This window comes from Moschus berezovskii, chromosome 17 (genome assembly GCF_049115385.1).
Source record: "Moschus berezovskii isolate FMDL1 chromosome 17, NW_MosBer_1.0, whole genome shotgun sequence".
Lineage (NCBI taxonomy): Eukaryota > Metazoa > Chordata > Mammalia > Artiodactyla > Moschidae > Moschus > Moschus berezovskii.
In genome coordinates, this window is record NC_142476.1 from 79158042 (window position 1) to 79166105 (window position 8064).

Below are 8064 nucleotides of genomic sequence, written 5' to 3' on the forward strand. Positions count from 1 at the left end.
TAGTTTTTTTGACAGGAAAGTAGGATTTCTTGGTGGGCATAATTAAGGAATGAACAGCACCAATTCTGTCATGAGTGCAGGGCCAGCCAGTTGTCCAGGGGACCACAATTAGGGATGCATCAGATGAGCTGCTTTTCTGCCACCATGTTTTCAAATTCATCTGCATTAAACTTAGTAAATTTCCACTTCTTGGAGATGTGGACATTTCGGCACCAAAGGAACTTGAACTTGGCCCTGCAGACTGCCTCAATCACATGTTCCTTGCTCTATAGCTTGGTGCAGATATAGACATTATGACTTATCCATTGTGGACCCTGGCCAGTGTGCCCTGGGGCTTTCCAAACCACATGTATCTGTCTGGAGCCTAGACAGGGGACAGCATGCCAATCTTGAATGTCCACTGGAAAGAGTTGTCTCCAAGGTCTCTTTTGGTTACCTGTACAGGCAACAGGCTGCATACACTACTAAGGATGAAGATATGAAGCAGGCATCTGATAAATATTTTATCCAACTCTCCAAGATTGAAATATAGGAACTGAATAATCCAGTAGCTGTCTGCAGCTACTGCACACTGGGCCCTCATGGGGAAAAGAGCACAGTTGGCTTAACTGGCTGCAAAAATAGCTATTATTAATAAAATTATACTCTCATTGCATTTTAAAAACTTCTCATGAATAGAAGAAAGGAAGACACATAGCTTCACTTGTATAATATTTCATATCTTATAGATCAATTGCATATATTGTTTTACATACTGCTTTTGATATATCTCATATTATCCCTCCTTGCTTTTTTCTGTTTTCCAGATCCTATCTTCATTCTGAGAGAGGCTTAACACAGAAATAATAGACTCAATATTCTTCTCCAATATCCATAGTCACTGTATTAGTTTCTCAGAGCTCCTATAATGAATTACCAAAAAAAGAGTGGTTTAAAACAACAGAAATTTTCTCTCACACTTCTGGATGCCAGAAATAAAAAAGCCAGTGTATGGTAGAATTATACTCCCTCTGTGGTCTGTAGAGATTCCCTCTTGCCTCTTTCCAGCTTCTAGTGGTTCAAGATTTTTTTGGTTTGTGGTTGCATAACTCCAAAATCTGCCTCCATCTCCATGAGATCTTACCTTGTCACGTTTTTCTTACAAGGATACCTGCCGCTGGATTTAGCGCCCACCTGGATAAACAAGGATGATTTCATCCTGAAATTTTTATTTAACATCTGCAAAGACCCTTTTTCAAATAAAATGTCACATTCTTATGTTCCTGAGGTCAGGATATTGGTTTTTGCTTTTTGAGGAGCTCCTATTCTAGGCACTACTCTTACCTTTTCAGTTTTTTCATTCACTCACAGCGTTTCTTTTAATTTTTTTTTTAAATTTTAAAATTAATTAATCTATTTTAATTGAAGGCTAATTACTTTACAATATTGTGGTCGTTTTATCCATACACTGACAAGAATTAGCCACAGGTGTACCTGTGTCCCTCCATCCCAACCCCCACCCCCCCACACTTCCCTCCCCATCCCATCCCTCTGGGTTGTCCCAGTGCACCAGCATTGAGTGCCCTATTTCATGCATTGCATTTGAACTGGTCATCTATTTCACATATAGCAATATACATGTTTCAATGCTATTCTCTCAAAACGTCCCTCCCTCATCTTCACCCACAGAGCCTCAAACTCTCTTCTTTATATCTGTGGCTCTTTTGCTGTCTTGCAAACAGGATCGTTACTACCATCTTTCTAAATTCCATATGCTGCTGCTGCTGCTGCTAAGTCGCTTCAGTCGTGTCCGACTCTGTGCAACCCCACAGACAGCAGCCCACCAGGCTCCCCCGTCCCTGGGATTCTCCAGGCAAGAACACTGGAGTGGGGTGCCATTGCCTTCTCCATATATATGCTCTAATATACTGTATCGGTGTTTTTCTTTCTGACTTACTTCACTCTGTATAATAGGCTCCAGTTTCATCCACCTCATTAGAACTGACTCAAATGTGTTTTTTTTTTTTTTTTTTTTAATAATGAGAGAAGAAAGCTGATCGCCGAAGAATTGATGCTTTTGAACTGTGGTGCTGGAGAAGACTCTTGAGAGTCCCTTGGACTGCAAGGAGATCCAACCAGTCCATTCTAAAGGAGATCAATTCTGGGTGTTCACTGGAAGCACTTATGCTAAAGCTGAAACTCCAATACTTTGGCCACCTCATGCGACGAGTTGACTCACTGGAAAAGAGTCTGATGCTGGGAGGGATTGGGGGTAGGAAGAGACGGGGACGACAGAGAATGAGATGGCTGGATGGCATCACCGACTCGATGGACATGAGTTTGAGTGAACTCGGGAAGTTGGTGATGGACAGGGAGGCCTGGCGTGCTGTGGTTCATGGGGTCGCAAAGAGTCGGACACGACTGCGCGACTGAACTGAACTGAACTGAACTGAGTATTCCATTGTGTATATATACCACTCCATTCATCTGCTGATGGACATCTATCTTGCTTCCATGCCCTAGCTACTGTAAACATTGCTGCAATGAACATTGGGATACACATGTCTCTTTTAATTATGGTTTCCTCTGTGTGTATGCCCAGCAATGGGATTGCTGAGTCATAAGGCAGTTCTATTTCCAGGTTTTAAGGAATCTCCACACTATTCTCTATTTTACCAGTCTGTAATCCCACCAACAGTTTAAGAGGGTTCCCTTTTCTCTGCACCCTTTCCAGCATTTACTGTTTGTAGACATTTTGATAGCAGCCATTCTGACTGGCATGGGATAGTACCTTACTGTGGTTTTGATTTGCAATTCTCTGATAACGAGTGATGTTGAGCATCTTTTCATGTGTTTGTTAGCCATCTGTATGTCTTCTTTGGAGAAATGTCTGTTTAGTTCTTTGGCCCATTTTTTGATTGGGTCATTTATATTTCTGGTATTGAGCTGCATGAGCTGCTTGTATATTTTGGAGATTAATTCTTCATCAGTTGTTTGTTTGCTACTATCTTCTCTTATTCTGAAGGCTGTCTTTTCACCTTGCTTAGAGTTTCCTTCATTGTGCAAAAGCTTTTAAGTTTAATTAGGTCCCATTTGTTTATTTTTGCTTTTATGTCCATTACTCAGGGAGGTGAGTCATAGAGGATCATGCTGTGATTTATGTCAGAGAGTGTTCTGCCTGTTTTCCTCTAGGAGTTCTATAGTTTCTGGTCTTACATTTAGATATTTAATCCATTTTGAGTTTAATTTTGTGTATGATGTTAGAAAGTGTTCTGTTTCATTCTTTTACAGGTGATTGACTAGTATCCCCAGCACCACTTGTTGAAGAGATTGTCTTTTTTCCATTGCATATTTTTGCCTTCTTTGTCAAAGATAAGGTGTCCAGAGGTGCATGGATCTATCTCTGGGCTTTCTATTTTTTTCCATTGATCTATATTTCTGTTTTTGTGCCAGTACTATACTATCTTGATGACTGTAACTCTGCAGTATAGTCTGAAATCAGACAGGTTTATTCCTCCAGTTCCACTCTTCTTTCTCAAGATTGCTTTGGCTATTTGAGGTTTTTCTGTGTTTCCATAAACATTGTGAAATTGTCTAGTTCTGTGAGCTACCATTGGTAGCTTGACAGGGAATCTATAGATTGCTTTGTGTTGTATACTCATTTTCACTATATTGATTCTTCCAATCCATGAGCATGGTATATTTCTCCATCTATCTGTGTCGTCTTTGATTTCTTTCATCAGTGTTTTATAGTTTCCTATATGTAGATCTTTTGTTTCTTCAGATAAATTAATTTCTAAGTATTTTATTCTTTTTGTTGCAATGGTGAACGGGATTGTTTTCTTAATTTCTCTTTCTGTTTTCTCATTGTTAATGTACAGGAATGCAAGGGATTTGTGTATTTATTTTATATCCTGCAACTTTACTATATTCATTGATTAGCTCTAGTAATTTTCTGGTGGAGTTTAGGGTTTTCTATGTAGAGGATCATGTCATCTGCAAACCATGAGAGTTTTACTTCTTTTTGAATCTGGATTTCTTTTTCTTCTCTAATTGCTGTGGCTAGGACTTCCAAAACTATGTTGAATAGTAGTGGTGGGAGTGGGCACCCTTATCTTGTTCCTGATTTTAGAGAAAATGCTTTCATTTTTTGCCATTGAGGATGATGTTTGCTGTGGGTTTATCGAATATGGCTTTAATTTTGTTGAGGTATGTTCCTTCCATTCCTGCTTTCTGGAGAGTTTTAAATCATAAATGGGTGTTGAATTCTGTCAAAGGCTTTCTCTGTATCTATTGAGATAACCATATGGTTTTTATTTTTCACTTTGTTAATATGGTGTTGCACATTGATTTATTTCCAAATATTGAAGAATCTTTGCCTCCCTGGGATAAAGCCCACTTGTTCATGATGTATGATCTTTTTAATATGTCGACAGACTCTATTCGTTAGAATTTTGTTGAGGATTTTTGCATCTATGTTCATCAGTGATATTGGCCTGTAGTTTTCTTTTTTGTGGCATCTTTATCAGGTTTTGGTATTAGGGTGATGATGGCCTTATGGAATGAGTGGGAGAATACCTTCCTCTGCAATGTTCTGGAAGAGTTTGAGTAGGACAGGTGTTAGCTCCTCTCAAAATTTTTGGTAGAATTCATACATGAAGATATCTGCTCATGGGCTTTTGTTTGTTGGAAGAATTTTGAGTACAGTTTTGATTTTCATGCTTGTAATGGGTCTGTTAAGATTTTCTATTTCTTCCTTGTTCAGTTTTGGAAGGTTATACTTTTCTAAGAATTTGTCCATTTCTTCCCAGTTGTCCATTTTATTGGCATATAGTTGCTGATAGTAGTTTCTAATGATCCTTTGTATTTCTGTGTTGTCTGTTGTGATTTCTCCAATTTCATTTCTAATTTTGTTGATTTTATTCTTCTCCCCTTTTTTCTTGAATAATCTGGCTAATGGTTTGTATATTTCATTTATCTTCTCAAATAACCAACTTTTATTTTTCTTGATTTTTGCTATAGTCTCCTTCATTTCTTTTTCACTTATCTCCGCTTTGATTTTTATGATTTCTTTCCTGCTACTCACTTTGGGGTTCTTCATTTGTTCTTTTTCTAGTAGCTTTAGGTGTGAAGTTAAATTATTTGTTTGAATTTTCTCTTGTTTCTTAAGGTAAGCTTGTATTGCTATGAACCTTCCTCTTAGCACCATCTTTACTGAATCCTGTAGGTTTGGGTTGTAGTGTTTTCATTTTCATTTGTTTCCATGCATATTTTGATTTCCTTTTTATTTCTTCTGTGATTTGTTGGTTATTTAGAAGCCTGTGGCTTAGCCTCCATATGTTTTTAATTTTAATAGATTTTTTTTTCTGTAGTTGACATCTAATCTTACCACATTGAAGATCACAAAAGATGCTTGAAATTCTTTCAATTTTTTTGAATTTACCAAGGCTAGATTTATGGCCCAGATTATGATCTATCCTGGAGAATGTTCTGTGTGCACTTGAGAAAAAGGTGAATTGCATTGTTTTGGGGTGATATTTCCTATAGATATCAAGGAGATCTAACTGATCCATTGTATCATTTAAAGTTTGTATTTCCTTGCTAATTTTCTGTTTGGTTGATCTATCCATAGATGTGAGTGAGGTATTAAATTCCCTCACTATTATTGTGTTACTGTTAACTTTGCTTTTCATACTTGTTAGCCTTTGCCTTAGATATTGAGGTGCTCCTATGTTGGGTGCATATATATTTGTAATTGTTATATCTTCTTCTCGGATTGATCCTTTGATCATTATGTAGTGTCCTTCTTTGTCTCTTTTCATCGTCTTTATTTCAAAGTCTATTTTATCTGACATAAGTATTGCTACTCCTGCTTTCTTTTGGTCTCCATTTTGCATGAAATAGCTTTTTCCATCCCTTCACCTTCAGACTGCATGTGTCCCTTGGTTTGAGGTGGGTCTCTTCCAGGGGTCTTGTTTTTGTATCCATTCAGCCAGTCTTTGTCTTTTGGTTGGGGCATTCAACCCATTTACATTTAAGGTATTTATTGTTAAGTATGATCCCATTGCCATTACTTTGTTGTTCTGGGGTCGATTTTATAAAACTTTTCTGTGTTTCCTGTCTAGAGAAAATCCTTCAGCATTTGTTGAAGAGCTGGTTTTGTGGTGCTGAATTCTCTCAGCTTTTGCTTGTCTGTAAAGCCTTTGATTTTCTCCTTCATATTTGAATGAGATCCTTGCTGGGTATAGTAATCTGGGTTGCAGGTTTTTCTCTTTTGTCACTTTAAGTATGTCCTGCCATTCCCTTCTGGCCTGAACAGTTTCTATTGAAAGATCAGCTGTTATCCTTATAGGGATCCCCTTGTGTGTGATTTGTTGCTTTTCCCTTACTGCTTTGATTATTTGCTTTTTGTGTTTGAACTTCGTTCATTTGATTAATATGTATCTTGGGTGTTTTGCCTTGGGTTTATCCTGTTTGGGACTCTCTGGGTTTCTTGGACTTGGGTGCCTATTTTCTTCCCCATAGTATGGGAGTTTTCAACTATTACCTCCTTAAGTATTTTCTCATGCCCTTTCTTTTTGTCTTCTTCTTCTGGAACACCTATGATTTGAGTTTGGGGGCATTTAACATTGTCCCAGAGGTCTCTGATGTTGTGCTCATTACTTTTAATTCTTTTTTCCTCTCTGCTTCATTTATTTTCACCATTCTATCTTCTGCCTCCCTTATCCTCTCTTCTGTCTCAGTTATTCTACTGTTGATTCCCTCCAGAGTACTTTTGATCTCAGTTATTGCATTATTCATTATTGATTGACTGTTCTTTATTTCTCCTAGGTCCTTGTTAAACATTTCTTGCATCTTCTCAATCCTTGTCTCTATTTATCTGTAACTCCATTTTGTTTTCAAGATTTTGGACCATCTTTTTATCATTATTCTGAATTCTTTTTCAGGTAGACTCCCTATCTCCTCCTCTTTGGTTTGGTTTGGTGGGTATTTATCTTGTTCCTTTACCTGATGAATATTTCTCTGCCTTTTAATTGTTTTTAGATTGCTTGTTTGGGGTGCGCTTTCTGTAGACTGGAAGTTTGTGGTTTCTCTTTACTGTGGAGCCTGCTCCCTGTGGGTGGGGTTGAACTAGTGTTAAGGTTTCTTGGTTGGGAGAGCTTGTGTCTGTGTTCTGGTAGGTGGAACTGGATCTTTTCTCTCTGGAGTGAAATGAAGTGTCCAGTAGTGCATTTTGGGGTAGCTAGGGATTTGGCATGGCTTTGGACAGCCTGTCTTTTAATGCTCAGAGCTGTGTTCCTGCTTTGCTGGAGAATTAGCATGGTATGTCTTGCACTGGAACTTGTTGGCTCTTGGGTGGAGCTTGGTTTTACTGTAGGTATGGAGACTTTTGGGTGAGCTCCTGTCTATTGATGTTCCCTTGAATTAGGAGTTCTCTGATGTTCTCAAGTTTTGGAGCTAAGCCTCCTCCCTTTGGCTTCCAGTCCTTCTCTTATAGTATAGTAGCCTCAAGTCTTCTCCATCCATACAGCACAGATGATAAAACATCTAGGTTAATGGTGAAAAATTCTCCACAATGAGGGACACCCAGAGAGATTCACAGAGTTACATAGAGAACAGGGAGGAGGGAGATAGGGGTGACCAGAAGGAGAAGAGGGGAAATCAAAGGGGAGAGGCCAATATAGCCAGTAACCAGTTCCCTAAGTGTTCTCCACAGTCCACAACACCCAGAGAGATTCACAAAGTAAAGAAGAGAAGGAGGAGGAAGGAGATAGAGGTGACCTGAGGGAGAAAATGGACAGTCAAAAGGGGAGAGAGTAATTACATCCCTAAGTGAAAATGGATACTAAAGATTAGATTCTTAAAGGTACAAAATTAATAACAAATATCAAAAAGCAAAGATTAAAAATCTAGAATATAGGTTAGACTCTCAAAAATACAATATAAAAAATATAAAACAAAATCAATCACAAAATTGAAATATATATATATGAAATTTGTTTTTAAAAATAGGGTCTTTTTTTGCAAGGTAATAGTAGGTTGCTTCTGCTGCTAAGTCACTTCAGTCGTGTCCTACTCTGTGTG

At 38.1% G+C, this 8064-nt stretch overlaps 1 pseudogene; it reads right to left on the reverse strand.

The window, feature by feature from the left end:
• Positions 1-408: 408 nt before the first annotated feature.
• Positions 409-618, reverse strand: LOC129551857 (small nucleolar RNA SNORA70; annotated as a pseudogene).
• Between the last annotated feature and the right edge of the window lie 7446 nt (positions 619-8064).